This window comes from Crinia signifera, chromosome 5, assembly GCF_055691185.1.
Source record: "Crinia signifera chromosome 5, ASM5569118v1, whole genome shotgun sequence".
NCBI classification, from domain to species: Eukaryota; Metazoa; Chordata; class Amphibia; order Anura; family Myobatrachidae; genus Crinia; species Crinia signifera.
Window position 1 is genome coordinate 268,922,624 of NC_139221.1, and position 15,991 is coordinate 268,938,614.

Below are 15,991 nucleotides of genomic sequence, written 5' to 3' on the forward strand. Positions count from 1 at the left end.
CATGCTACGATATGTATGCATGTACAGTCTATCGATAATCGCCCGGCCTGCAAATTGACAGCCAAATGATATGAATAACCCTTAAGTACATTGGATGTACTGTCATTTATGCAGAGGTGATGATTACATTCACCTCCCACTTCCTCCCATGGAAATCTAGGACCAACGCAAATGATCCCATAGTTTCTGGGTTTTCCCGACTGCTAGTGCTTCGACATGGGGGGCGTGTGCAAAGAAGCCCCTTGCGGGTTCAGTGGCTCACTTGGCTCGCTCTGGAACCCCACAAGGATAGCCCCTGTCAGTAGGGATCCCAACTGTCGGGCATTTAAACAGTCGGCATTCCAATATTGGAGTGCTGACCCTCGGAATCTGGACTGTCAGGCAGTCATCCTGCACCTGTACAGGTCCTGTGTATCTGCAGATTACCAGTCATCAATACTTTGTGAATAATGCATCAGATCTTTCAAGAACTAAAGAAGGCCTCAGGTGAATAACTTTATTCTCATAAGCTTTTTCCTGGCACACTAATATTAATACATTCTTGCAATATATTTCCCTATAGTTTGTAAGCTTGTGAGCAGGGCTTTCCTACCATTTAGTCTATCTGTAAGTACTCATTTAATTTAGCCCTATTTCTAATTGTAAAGTGCAATGAGTCCTGCTGCGAGGTATAATAAACTGTTAATTAACAAATAATATTTTGTTATCAATCAATCAACTTTATTGGCCATGTGTGCTTGCGCACACTAGGAATTTTTTGTGCAGCATCAAGCGAGGAGGGGGGGCATTACATATATATTGAGACATTACATGCGGGGACGACATGCCCACCGAGCAGTACAGCGCCCAGGCAGCCATCAGCGGCACCACTGGTCACTGCAGCAGCCAGGTAGGTAACGATATAAGCAGGGACAGTACAGTTATCACACAGGGAACACATACCCGCCGAGCTGCACAGCGCCTAGGCAGCCATCCATGGCGCCACTGGTCGCTTCAGCAGCCAGGTAGGTAACAATATAAGCAGGGACAGTATAATGGCACACATAGAACATATACCTGTCAAGCTGCACAGCGCCTAGGCAGTCATCAGCGGCGCCACTGGTCGTTGCCGCAGCCAGGTAGGTAACATTATGGGCAAAGATAGCACAGTTACAGCAGAGACATTATAGTTATCACACAGGGGACATGAGGTTACATATGGCTGAGTGCACAGATCCCAGGCAGCCATTTGCGGCGCCAACTTCCTGTGGGAGAACCAGCGGTGGTGGTGATGGGTGATGGGTGGTGGCGGGGAGTGGCTGCAATTGAAGTGGCTTCAGTCACTGAACTCAGGCAGCTTCAGCGCTGCCCGGCTCCCTCCCCTCTGCCGCACCTCCTCCTCCCCCCTCCCCTCCGGCTTTTCTATTGAAGTCCTCGGCACCGGCTTATGACAAGCCGGCTGCCGCGGACAGGGACGGGGTGCGGGGGCGCAGGTCCGGGCAGCGGCTAATTAACAGTTCAGCGGAGCTGCCTGGACCCAGGGAGGCAGTGGTGTTTTTTTTAAGGGAGCGCTCCCCATAAAAAACTCACCCAGTGGGAAGCGTTCCCAAAAAAAAAAAAAAACACCACTGAAGGGGTTAAGTGCTGCAATGTGTGTTGCTCAGTGTGCTGGTGGCAAAAATGTGCCAGTTTGTAGGTCTTAAGTATTGTAACACCAGGGACTGGTTGTTAGGATAAGACTTGCAGTGAAGTTTGCACAACATTTGTATGTAGAGTGCAGTGGTATCCTGTATGTGTGTGTGTGTGTGTGTGTGTGTATGTGTGTGTATATATATGGTGAGGGTTACTCTCTGAACTCGGCGACCTTCGTTATAAATTAGGACTATGAATGAGTATATAATATTACAAATAATTTATTCAATGAGGGGGTTTACACATTAAGAGGGATAACAAGTTCACAATACATGTAATAAAATTCAGGGTTATAAGAAAAAATAAATAAATAAAGACCTGAATAAAAAAAAGTCTGTGGATTATTTTAAAAAACACAATGCATACGCTGAATAAAAGGCGTCTATTAGTCAAACATAAAGTAAGAAAGATAAAGTGCTTAGCTCATGTGCAGAAAGTGAGGTAGATTAGAAGCTGCCCAACATGTTTCGTCTGTATGACTTCCTCAGGGGGTAGGGCAGTGGTTCCCAAACTTTTGTGGATCACGGCACCCTAGAGTATCAGATTTTTTTCCATGGCACCCCTAGGGAAAAAGTTTGATACCAAGAACTTCCGAAAAAAATATTAAATTAAATAAGTTGCGCTTATATGTCCTCCTTAGGTCCAGTTATGTGGTGAGGAACATGATTTACTTCTGTTTATCCACATATGTTATAATTGGAAGTCACAAGTACTGATTTTCCTTATTACATTGACCATATATAATTTGAATTTGTCCTAGACCACCAACCCAGGGCACCCCTGCAAGTGCTCCGCGGCACCCCTGGGAGCCACGGCACACAGTTTGGGAACCACTGGGGTAGGGACAAACTGGCAAGGACTCCTATTTAACAGGAAGGCAGGGTTACCTCACTTCCTGTTATCTCATTATTCAATTAATTATTTGCGTGTGCTACTTCACTTTACTACTAAAATTTAGGATGATTCTAGGGCTATGTGATGTGAGACAAAGGACCATATAGTACAATTTCTAGGTTGTTATTCCTTTTTAGAAAACAGAGACTGTCCAGATAACATTAATTGGATTATCGGTGTGGCAATGTGGGGCGCGACGTCACTTCCGCCCCACATCCGACGTCCTCATTGTGCTTGTGCGCACGCGTGTGCGGCGTCCCATCTTAGGGATGTTCTAGCAGCGGCGGTAGTTTCATTGCGTATTCTCTCTGTGGGCGGGCCGGAATGCGGATGTCCTCCTGTGTTTCTGTGAGACGCAGTGGAACGCAGGACAAGTTCTTAGACGTGAAGTCAATCAGTGAAGTCTGCATTTGTAACGCATTTGGCACGCAGAGGGATCTCTCGTAGATCCTTTGATAGATAGGTACTTAGACTTTTTTGGTGCAGTCATGGTCATTTAGGATGTAACAGAGAAAGGAGACAGTTATTTGTACAGTCAAGGATTTTGCAACAAAACAAAGGATTGTTCATACACAAGTTCTCTAAGTACGTGAAACCTGTAGGTATTTTATAGTAGTCAATTTTCCTGGAGATGCAATTTATATATAAAATATCAATTTTTATAGATATGCAGACTGGGTGATAGCTGTGACACTTAATTATGCTTACTATATACATGGATATATTCCCTAGGGTCGTTACTGTATTGGGCACTAAAGGGAGATCATTTAATCTGCTGAATTATGTACGGCTTGATTTAAAATGATATTAGCATATTATGTAAGACAGACCAATTGTGGTGTAATACATCCACCAAAGTTTGGAAATAATGCCAATGGGTAGACAGATATAACTCATTATACTCATAGGAGGAAGGTTGTGGCGATTTTCAGATATGTGCATTGCAAGGACCTCTCAACCTAGTGTACCTGTCCGTCTTGTAACCATACAGCACCTGGTTTTCCTTAGAGGTCTCCCATCCTTGTACTAACCAGGCCCAACACTGCTTAGCTTCCAAGATCGGAAGTGGTTGGGCGTACCAGTGTGGAATGGCTGTAATACTTGACAGAATTAGGGATGGCGCCCAGAGAGACCTGCTAGTACTATCTGATAAAGACTTCTTTTGGAATGTGGAAATGTATTGGGGATGGATAATTGATACCACATACCCTAGTAACGGAATTAGGTTGGTACAATGGTCTGTGCTCAGAGGAAGGGAGCTATTTCATAGCTATCGTTGAATCCTTCGGGGTGCAGAGTGTTTAGTTTGAATATCCAATACATCTCTCTTCTGGATAGTAGGTTGGATAGATCGCCACCTCGTTCTCCTAGGTTGACTTGCTCAATGCCTTTGAAGGTGAGTTGTTCCGGGTCTGAGTTGTGATGGGTTAAAAAGTGCTGGGAAACTGTATGGGTCTGAACCTTGTTTTTAATGTTTCTGACGTGTTCTTGAATACGGATCTTCAGGGGTCTTTTGGTCTTCCCGATGTAGCAGAGGCCACATGGACATTCTAGCATATAGATGACGGAGACGGTATTACAATTGATGAACTGTTTAATTTTGAATTCTTTATTTTTTTCCTTATTCTCGAAGGTACTTCTGTTTGGGTGAAGTAGTCGACAGATGTCCACATTTGAAGCTGCCTATGCATTTTGGCATTCCATTCGTACTGTTTGTTATACTTCTCAGCATACTGGGTGCCACCATGTCTTTAAGATTTATTGATTTCCTGAACACTATTTGCGGGTGTGACGGTAGATGTTCTTTCAGGACCGGGTCCATCGTGAGAAATCCCCAATGTTTGTTTAGAGCTGCTTTTATACTTTTCTCATGGCTGTTATAAGTGGTAACAAATTTGACTCCGGATGTTTGTTGTTCCTTACTCTTGTACTTGAGAGTGGATGTCCTCTCCAGGTCTTTGGCTCTTTGTTCTGCATTGCAGATCAGGTGTTCAGGATATCCCTTTTCTCTGAATCTCTCCGCATAGATCGTGATTTGGGTGTCTCTTTCTGATGTCATTTTGCAGTTGCGTGTCAGCCTATGGTATTGAGAGAACGGTATGTTGTCCTTCCAGTTTCTGAGATGACTGCTTTCATAGTGTACATAGCTATTTGTGTCCACCTTTTTTATATAATTTTTGGTGGTCACTGTACTGCCAGTCTTCATGAGTATCAGATCAAGGAATTCCACTTGTTCTGTGTTGATGTTCGAGGTAAACTTCAGGTTCAGGTTGTTGTCTCCTATGAATGTTAGGAACTCATTAAAATCAGATGTAGACCCATTCCAAACTATTAAAATATCATCGATATATCTTTTAAAAAGGATAATATTTTCTTTAAAACGATGGTTACTGTAGATAAAATTGCGTTCCCAATGGCCCATGAGTAAGTTCGCAAAGCTAGGGGCAAAAATAGTCCCCATAGCTGTGCCACAGATTTGCAAATAAAACTGATCTAAGAATTTAAAATAATTGTGCTTCATGATAAAACGCATCACTTCGCATATAAACAGCCTATTCTCATCTGACAGTGTCGTATCTTCGCTGAGGAACTCGTGACATGCTGCGATTCCATCTTCGTGTCGGATGCAGGTATATAGCGATTGTACATCTATGGTCGCCCATCGGTAGTTCTCGTTGCAGGTGAAGTCTTCCATAATGTTCAAGACTGAAGTGGTGTCCTTCAGAAAGGATGGTAGATTCATAACATGTGGCCTGAGGAACTTATCTGCATATTCCGAGAGATGAGATGTCAGGGACTCAATGCCCGCCACAATTGGCCTACTGGGTGGGTTCTGCAGGGATTTATGGATCTTAGGTAAAAAATAAAAGATAGGGGTGGTGGGATTAGTATGTAGAAGGTATTGATATTCTTCCTTCGTCAGAGTGCCATTCCCCAGGCCTCTTAAAAGGGTATGGCGTAATTCCTCTATGTAGTCGTCTTTTGGGTCATGAGATAGTGAAGTGTATGAAGTTGTTTCTCCCAATAGTCTGAGGGCTTCTGCTTCGTAAGCTGATCTATCCATGATTACTAATCCACCACCCTTATCAGCTGGTTTAATGACAATCCTATCGTTTGCTTGCAATGTTTTGATAGCTGCTCTTTCTTTAAATGTCAAGTTTTTCTTAGACGTTTCTGGTTCATCGTTGGTGCATAATTCTTTTTTCACTGCTTCATCAAAGGTGCTGATGTATGGCCCTTTGGATTCCAATGGATAATACTTGGACGTGGGTTTTAGGCCTGATTTCGAATTTGTCTCACAGTTCTGTGTGATTGCATCATCCTTGCGAAGGAAGTGTCTCTTGAGTGTAAGTTGTCTCGTGAATTTATTCAGATCGATAAATGTATCGAATCTGTTCTTTCCTTTTGATGGTGCGAATGAAAGTCCTTTGTTGAGTAGATTAATTTTAGAGTTAGTAAGGGTGTAGGTCGAGAGGTTGAATATGCCTTTGGAAGCTAGTGTTACTTCTGTAGGTATCTCTTTTTGTGGTGATTTGTGCTTGTTCCCTCCCTTTCCTCGGCATCCTCTTTTTCTTCCAATCTTCTTTTTAAAGGGGAAGCGTGATTCACTTTCTCTGTAATAGGTAGGATCTTGTGGTCTTTGATGCGGGTGCCCGTCCCGGGGGATAAAAAACTATTTCCCTGTGTAGTGGATAGGTTTCTCAGTGGTGCAAACCTATTATTGGTATATACCGGTTGTTGTCCTCTGGTTGTCAGGTCCATGTTCTCATTTATTCTCCCCATACGTTTGTTGTCTCGACAGGTGGAGTTGGGTTCTCTTTCATGTTAGAGATTCCTTTTATTTCTATTCCATTTCTTCACTTGATTGCTTTCATAGTATTTATATATAACAATACAATATCACTAGATACTTGCGCTAGATATGGGGCGGTCGCTATTAACACTAGATCCCCTACTAGAGGGATCCACACAATCCAATACACAACCCAATAGGGTTATTAAGCGCCCATGTACAACTCAATAATACAATGTATTCAGTCTTTCCACTCAATGTAGAATTATCATCAACCAAGACTTCTTTCAAATATAAAACATTTATTAAAAAAATATATATATAAAATACACTTGGAGTTAGAAGAATTTTCTTGGAATAAGGATCATACCAAGAACCCGACGCGTTTCGTCTCTTTATGAGACTTCATCAGGGGTTAGATATTAATCTTTGAGCAATAAAAGATGTTTTTAATGAAATTTGAATGATATATTCACGCTGGATCTTCCAAATGTAAATAAATACTGTAGTACTTATTCCTTAATAAGAGGATTTTTTATAAATATAATTAGTCTTTATTCCGATCGTGTAGCTGAACCGTATATGCGCAAAATGTGATCCCAATCACTAATAGACTTTAATAAAAGAATGACCCTCCAGATGGATGGATCATACTGATATGGATCAGGATGGCCAATTATGGCAAATTCCCCTATTGACCAACCTCCAACAAAGGACCACTTTATTAACTTTAGGGTTTGAGACAATGCTGTAAACTGGTATTAGGGCTTTAATTCTCAAACCTCAAAATAAATGGTGTAGACACTTTCTAGTTAAGTTGGGGTGGAGTAAAAGATCCCCTCAGTATCACCTGTGCATGTATGCTCTCCAATGCCCTCTGGTCATTGGAGAGCACACATGCACAGGCGATACTGAGGGGATCTTTTACTCCACCCCAATTTAACTAGAACGTGTCTACACCATTTATTTTGAGGGTCGGAAAAATCGGTTGCATCGCATTCGACCAAATCCAATGTTAAATAGTCCCTGAGACCCGATTTTACATTGGAACCAATGTTAAATGCCCCCCAGACCCCATTTTTAATTGTATACCCACCCTGATGGGTAATTAGTATGTGAAATGCCCCCCCATTGTTAACGCCATGCCACGATCAACATCATCCCGAAGCGTCCTCTGACCTTTTCATAACCCCATTATCCACGTCGGCGTGTAGTTGATTCTATATAGTGTGGCGAGCAAGGGGACGCGGATAACTTCACATGTATTCCGCGTCCGCTCGCCACGCTTTGGGCTCGGTGGCTCGCTGTGCTCGCCACACTATAATCAACTCCACGCTGACGTGGATGGTGGGGGTATGAAAAGGGCGGAAAGACGCGTAACGCCGCCACTCGACATGCTTCGGGATGGCGTGGATGGTGGGGGTGTTTCAGGAACACATTCTCGTATCCTTCGTTCAGTCCATACGGGACAACAGTTTTGAGTTTCAGTATCCAGTAAGTTTTACGTCGGACAAGCAGTTTATCTCTATCTCTTCCTCGTTTTCCCTGTGGCACTTGCTCTATTCCCCTTATTAGGAATAAGACGCTCCTACTATCACAAAGATGGAGCGCCTCTCTGCCAGGGCCCGCATGAACCCCTCTCCACAGGAGAGAGGATATCATGCGGGCACAAGCGCTGTGTGAGAGGCGCTCACTTCACAGGAGGTTAGGAGTAGCAGCGCTGGGCTGCCTTGGAGGAGTCAGTGTAGCACGCTGATAACGTACATTACAGAAGTAAGGCGGCACGCGCTGCCGCCCTGAAACTAAACAACTAAGGAGCTGGCAAGCTGCCAGAATTCAAACAGTCGCTACGCTAATAGCGTAGGTATAGGTAGTTTGGCAAGCTGCCAATATTCATAGCTTCAGCGTCCTCGCGCTGCCACCGTGAAACTAATATTTTATGGTGTGTACACACGGTCAGATGTGCCTTCAGATACTATCCACGATCCGATCAGATCGGATCGTGGATAGTATCTTAAGCTACATCCGATTTGCATACAAGTCTGACTATATAGTGCAGATCTGCACTATATAGTCAAGGCAGACAAGACTTTCTGCCTTGCGATACGTGAACGCGCAATCGGATCGGCATTGCAAGGGTTAAAACCCTTGCGATCTGCATCCGATTCCGATCCGATGTTGACTATATCGTCAACATCGAAAGGCAAAAAGTACTTTGTATTGTACAAAGCCACCATTGTACACCATACAAAGCCACCATTGTACAAAAGTATTTTCTGTACATTTTATTGACTACTTACAAATATGAGTTTTAACAGTAACAGTATGGCTATAATGCATCTGTTATGTATTAATGCGTGTGTAACACACTGTTTGTATATTTGCTGCTGGTTGATCATGCAGCATGTTGCTGTTTTAGAAAAAATGTTGTTTGAATTCCCCCATAGATGAGAGCTTCTGCCTTTGGGCGATAACATTTCTTTTTATAATATGTACAGTATAGAAGAAAAGGATAGCAATATTGTACACCAATGGTGGTTATTAACTTATTAACTTATGGTTCAGTTACAAACCTTCGCAGCTGTTGTTTCTGTTTCTATTAGATTTATATGGCTATGACATCATTTGCCTGTCAGAAGCTCCCATTGGGTGGACTTCTCTTTTAATCATGCCGGGTAGTCACAAGGCCACGCCCTCTGATGAAGTCTCTGGAGAAACATGTTAGGGTGTGACTTGTGATACCCGATACTTGCATCCCGGCGTCTCTCTCTCCCGAGCCGCGTCTCCCTGCCTGACTGTACCAGGTTCAGCGGCGCAATCCAGCGTAAGCGGCATTGTGTTTCCGGAGGTCCAGGAGTCTGTTGCGGTGGAGCAGTGTGCCCTGGGTATTTATTATATCATGTGGTAGCCAGCCCACAGAGATTGTTTTTATGGTACGAGCAAATTGGTTACTTTTATCTGGAGCCTTTATGCTGGTTTCCAAATAAATTAGTTTTATCTGCACCATGAAGCGCCCCTTTTCTTCTTGTTTTTGTATATGTATATATTTGCCTCCTGGAATCTGTAATTTCCATGTAATGATATAAGCTACCATGACCCAATTGACCCCAGTTGTAATATTTCTACTAGTGTTCTTCATGTGCTTATGATATAAAGAGTACACTAAAACTTTGTATGTGTGATTGAGCCCTTTGAACGAATATGGAGAAACATTACAATACAAAAAGTTAACTAAGGCTAGTGAGTTAAGCAGCCTTGACTTGTCATAGATGTAGAAAATGAATGCTCTAGCTATTAGGATTCCGCTAGCTGTTATTAACAAAGACACTTAAATAACGTCAGCTTGGCTCCAGTAAATGTATTTCTATAATACGTATTCTGCATTATAATGAATCTTTTATTGTTGAACTGGGAAGTCATTTTTGCTCAAACGCAATGTTAAACACAGCCTCGAAAAAGCTTTACTTAACAGTAATGATAAGGAAGATAGCCTCAAATAACACGTTATGTTTAAGCAATGTTCAAATGATACTATAAAAACGGAATTTGTATAAATGCAGCCTCTTGTTAACTACTGATGTGCTTGTGGCATTCTACCTCTCAGAATCGCATGCAGCTTGGTATAGAGTCATCAATTTTGTTAAAACAGTCAATAGTACCCCTTTCACCTCACAAATGCTGGGTCGCACCCAGGATATGGACATTGGTCCGTCCCGGGAGTGACCCGGCATTTGCGATGTAAGGTCCCCCAAAGCGACCTGGCAATAACGCGGGTCGCTGACGTCATCGGGGGGCAGGGCAGTGTTGCATCAATGGGGGGCGGGGGAGGAGGCAGCACTTGAAGCTGATGCTGCCTCCTCTCTATAGTGTGAAGGGACCCAGGTCGCTCAACCCATGCTACCCGTTCACACTGTACAGTATTCCGGTTCCAACCCAGGATTAACACTTCTTTTAACCCGGGTCAGAATGCCGGGTTGCCGTCCCGGGTATTTTCAGAAGGCCCTTTCACACCACATGTTAACCTGGATCGACCCAGCATCAACCTGAGTCAGACCCGCGTTAGTTGTGCGATTTGAGAGGGGTATAACTTGATTTTCAAGAGAACCTCTTAAGTTGTATTGAATTTTTATATACTGTACCTTTAACCATATTTATCACAGCTATTATACTGTATTATAGTTTTACTAATACAGATCGCTTGACTGAACTAAGTTATTATAATAATCTTCACTATTTTTAATCTTGGATGAGCTTTTTGCAGACCTCAGGCTTTTAGGATACGGTCACTGGGTTGACAATCATTAAGTAGACTAAAACCTTCATCCATGTCGACCTAATGTGTGTAGACCTAGTGTCTGTCTGTCCAATGATCCTCACCCGGGCTTTCATACTGGAATGTTTGCAGAAAAGCAGTAAGAATGAAGAAGAAAAGATGTCAGGCCCTAAGAAGCACTGGCGTAACTATAGCTCCGCAGACCCTGAGGTACAGTAGCTTTTAGGCGCTAGGCAAACTTAAACTCCAAAAGCTATGGTTGCCACCGCATTTGGTGCTGCCTTGCTGGGACCAGCAGATCCTCCTGTCTACTGCAGTCCCGACGCTCTGACTGATAGAAAGTCACTTGCAAAATGGCCACCCCCTCAAAGCAGACGGTTATTAAGGATGTTAGCTGAGGCGGGGACCTCCTCTTGCATCCTATATAATGGTCGGCTCTAAGGTGGCAGCCATTTTGCATGTGACATTCTATCAGGATGAGCACCGGGGCTGCAGACAGGAGGATCTGCTGGTCCCAGCGGGCCGGGTGGCTGAATATAGTAAGCGCCCAGTGATGAATGGACGGAGGGGGGGGGGGGGGCACTCAAATTGTAGTGGGGGGGGGGGGGGCACTCAAATTGAAGTTATGCCACTGCTAAGAAGTCATGCAATTGTCTGTCCAATATTTATTTTCCATCAATTTTCCATTACTGGTAACCCATCCTTCTTTATCTTTATACATTTTAGCTATACTGCAAATAGTCACCTGCAGTAAATCACAATACGTTCAACAGTTTTAGAAACTATAGTTTGATTTTTTTATTCCAAGGGCAAAAGATGGCTTATCGTGTGATTACTGGGACAGATGAGCCTTGTGTGGAATAATGTATTGCCATATAAAATGACATATTGTTCCTAGGACACAAGAGATACATTACTGTGGATGTTGCTAGGCATTGCCTTGTTCTAGCATCCTGTTTTCTGTATATTCATGATGGGTTACATGATAAAGAACCATCTTATATTTTTAACTAGGACAGCTAAGAGGATGCAATATACATGTGCCTGATGCCGAGATAGAAGCACAAAGGGTGTTGACAAAAATATAAAGGAAATCATTCTGGAATCCAAGAGGCAATGTATTGCCATGGTACTTTATTACAATTGGTTTGCTAGTTGTTGTATTTTACAATGTAATGCTACATTCATGGCGTATTGTATGAAATCAAGGTCATTCATACAGACAGATGGGCAAAGCTTTGGGCCTTTTCTATTTTGCTCTCTCACATCCTTTCTTCCCCTTTGTAACAATGGGAGCACAGCCTGTTTGCAAAGGTAGTACCTTTAAAAAAAATAAGTACGTTTTAATTTAAGTGTAGCATACCTCCAATATTCTGGAGTCCCCTGGACAATTCAGGGTGATAGTATAGTATTCCTATTAAAATAACCAGCACAGATATTATTATTCCATTTTATTTATAAAGCGCCACGGCCCACGAGTGGTTTGCAGCGTCATACATATCGAACACAGGCACAGGTATCAACACCACAATTCTTAGTATACAATAGAGTTGAGATGTAAGGAAGCAAACTCGAGATGGAATAAAGATGATGAGTTTGGTTTTGTACATATTGAGCTTCAGAGTTTGCTCAGATATCCACTAGGAGATATCGGAGAGAGGACAGATTGACCAGATTGATCTAGGCTTCTCGGTTACTATTTTTTATTTGTAAACTTTTTTTTTTTTTTTTCAAAACTTTTTTATTGAAACATTGTATACATACAATAAACAATATCTGTCGAGCATTATGTATTGTTTAACATTCATTGAGTCATTTTAGCATTTTACAGAGTTTTATATTCATGTGTCCAACCGTCATAGCTTTTAACAAATTATCTAGGTAATATTTTTGTTATGTGCTTTAGCCAATTATCATTCAAGAGGAACAGGAGGATCTTGGGCGGTTATTCTTGTAAGGTACCATGTAGTTGATTTCAGGCTGGCATGTATCATTTTTCTTGTGTTAAGCGGTAAGGTGGGTATGTAAGATTCCCATAAACGAAAAAACCTCTCTACTTGTTTGTTTTTATCTACAATAGCTTCTACTCAGTCCATTCTGAATAAGAAGTGGAGTTTTGCTAAAAATACGGGGAATTGTGGGGGTGTTTGATCAATCCAGTTTTGAAGGATGGTTTTCCTTCCTGCAGCGCTCAAGGCCAGTAAGAGTTTTTTGCTCTCTTTCGTCATGCGTATATCTGGATCTAATATGCCTAGGATTGCCCATTCTGGGTTCATGGGGACATATGTGACTAATTTATCTTCTGCGTAACGTTTTATCAAAAGCCAAAAGTAGCGTATTATTGGGCAAGCCCACAAACAATGGAAGTTGTCTGCATTTTCTGTGTGGCATTTTGGGCATGTATGAGTGTTAGAGGTTCCTATGTGATATCTTCTAATAGGGGATAGGTACGAGTTATGGTAGATATTAAGAAAGAGTTGTGTATACATGCTGGCCTTGAGAGTCTGCCGAGAGTAGAGAAGACCTTTTTGCAGTTGTGCTATGTCTAGTGAAGGAAAGTGTGTTAGCCAGGTAGACATACCTCCTTTTATTATAGAGTGGTCAATGATTTGTCTTAGGTAGGTGTAGTGTATTGATATAGCTTTGGAGGTTGGAACTGGGTAAGATAGCATAGTATCTAGAGTATTAGACCAGTCAGCGTCTGCAAAATGGTTAATAACATGCGATGTATAAAATCTAGCCTGTACAAATGCCAGCGGGTACGGACTGACCGTAGTATATTGAGTTGATAGTTCAGAGAAGCGAAGAAGGCGCTTTTCCTCTCTCATTGTTAGCGACCCTACTGATGTGATACCTGCCAGTTTCCAAGCGTTGAAGGGGTGAGCAGCCATGCCGTCCAAGAATGCCGGGTTATTTAGGAGGGGTAGGTGGAGGGAGTGGTATGGTTCAAGCCTGCTGCATGTCGTAGTATGTGCCATATTTTCCTAGTGGTCCATAGGAGAGGGTTATGTTTTATAGTTTCGGGTATTTCTTGGTCGTGTTGGTGTAGAAAGCTGATTAGATTAATATTGTCTAGGGATCCTTGATCTAGCGTTGTGTTTGTGTATATTGAACTACCGTGTAGCCAATCCCTTAAGTGTCTGAATAAGGCTGCATAATTATATGTGGTGATGTCAGGGAAATTTATGCCTCCATTGAATATTGGTTGAGTAAGTTTTCTCATAGCTATACGTGCCCGTCCATTTTTCCAGATACATTTTCGGAAAAGCTTTGTGATGTTTTGGATGTCTTTTTTCGTTAGCAGTACAGGGAGCATTTGTATGGGGTAAAGTAATCTAGGGATTGCTACCATTTTCAATAGATTTGCTTTTCCTAGGTATGAAAGCGGGAGATGTTCCCATCTATTGATGTCGTTGGTTAGAGTATTAATAGCTTTGGTGATATTCAAAGTGTATAGGTTTGCAGGATTACGTGGTAGTAAAACCCCTAAATATGGGATATGTGATGTTTGCCATTTTAGTGTAAGGTGGCTTGCCCACAGGGGGGGGTATTGGGTCCATATAGGAGCATAGCTTTCGATTTGTCTATGTTAATGCTCAGTCCAGTTATGGGTTCAAAGGATGTTATTTTATCTAATAAGAGAGGTAGTGTAGTCTCTGGGTGGCTTACGTAGAGGAGTATGTCATCGGCGAATGCCGATAGTTTTAGCTCCTGCGATCCTATTTTTACTCCTTTAAATTCTGGCCAATTGTGTAGTGTGCGTAAGATGGGGTCCAGTGCGATATTAAATAGGAGGGGTGATAAAGGGCATCCCTGTCGGGTTCCTTTTCTTAGTTTAAAGCGAGGTCCTTTACAGACATTTATTAATAGTGAAGCCTGTGGGTTTTGGTATATAGTGTGAATGAAGTTTATGAATTCTGAGTCAAATCCCCTTTTTTCCAGAACATAATATAGATGTGGCCATAGTATTGTGTCAAATGCCTTATTTGCGTCTAGGCTTAAGAGCATATTTCTCGAGTGAGGGGAGTCATGGGAGGAGATAATTGCTGCTATTGCCGCGCGTATTGCTTTAATCGAGTGTCTTCCTTGTACAAATCCCATTTGTGATGGGGTGAGTATGTCCGGTAGGATAGATTGGAGTCGTAGGGCTATTATTTTAGTTAATATTTTGTAGTCTACATTCAATAGGCTTATAGGCCTATATGAAGGCAGTAGTTTAGGGTCTCTGTCTGGTTTGGGTATGAGTGTGATATGGGCTTCGTTAAAATAAGGTGTTTGGATGTTATCTTTATATATGTTTTGGAATAATTCTAGTAAGGTAGGGGCAATTTGGGGTTGGAGCATACGATAGTATTCACCAAAAAGTCCATCCGGTCCTGGTGATTTGCCATTGGGCAGTTTGGATATTACTGAGTTAATTTCGTCCATTGTGATGTTTCCAGTAAGGGCAGTTTTTTGTTCTGGTGTAAGGAGGGGTAGGGCTTCATTGGGAATTAGAGTTTCCTGAGCGACAGGGTCCACAGGTGAGGAGGCAAATAAGTTTTCAAAGTAGGTTTGGAATTGGGAGGCAATTTCGGAGGTTTTGGTTATAACTTCTCTGGTGGTTGGATGTTTTAGCGATGTGATTATATTGCGTCGTTTGGGTGGCGCAGATATCTTCGCCAATAGTTTGCCAGCTTTGTCTCCCCACCTGTAATACCTGTTTCTGGTGTAGTCTATGGAGTGTTTTGCTTGGGTAGCCAAATAGGTTTCGAATATTTGTCTGGCCTGTTTGTATGTTTGTAAAGTGGAATCTGATGGGTTAGTGGAATAATTATGGAAGGCTGCTGTCATTTCTTTGTTCAGGGTGTCATGTCTAACCTTTGCTTCCTTTTTCTTTTTGGCAACATATCCAATGATGTGTCCTCGCATGACTGCTTTTGAGGCCTCCCAGAAAATGTCTGGGCGGTCCCAATAGGCTAGGTTTTCGTCCACATAGTTGGTCCAGTTATATGTTAAGTATGATTTAAAATCATCCGAGTCAGATAAGTAGGAGGGGAACCTCCAGATCCGGTCTGTTGAGTGCATGTGTGAGTGGTTCAGTGCTACCATAATTGGGGCATGGTCAGAGATTATTATGTCATAGATGCGGGTTTTTGGAGTATCCAGCAAATGCTGGTACACCTAGGTGGCGCTGCTTAGCCAAAGAATAATTTTTATACTCAGTCAATATTTGAATTAATTCATACACATTTATTAAAACACAATTTCATTAATTTAAAAAACATTTCATACACAAACATGACATACAACATATAACATGCAAAGCAGTGTTCTGTGCAATATAATATGGCTATTTTGGAAAGTCTTATGTAGACAAG

At 42.2% G+C, this 15,991-nt stretch overlaps 1 protein-coding gene and 1 pseudogene across 1 annotated transcript in view; one reads left to right on the top strand and one right to left on the bottom strand.

Moving 5' to 3' along the window:
- Window positions 1-15,991, top strand: part of PTPRN2 (protein tyrosine phosphatase receptor type N2) — a 947,086-nt gene that overhangs the window by 262,658 nt on the left and 668,437 nt on the right. The gene's annotated exons all lie outside the window — the stretch shown is intronic.
- Window positions 3,548-3,665, bottom strand: LOC146006154 (5S ribosomal RNA; annotated as a pseudogene).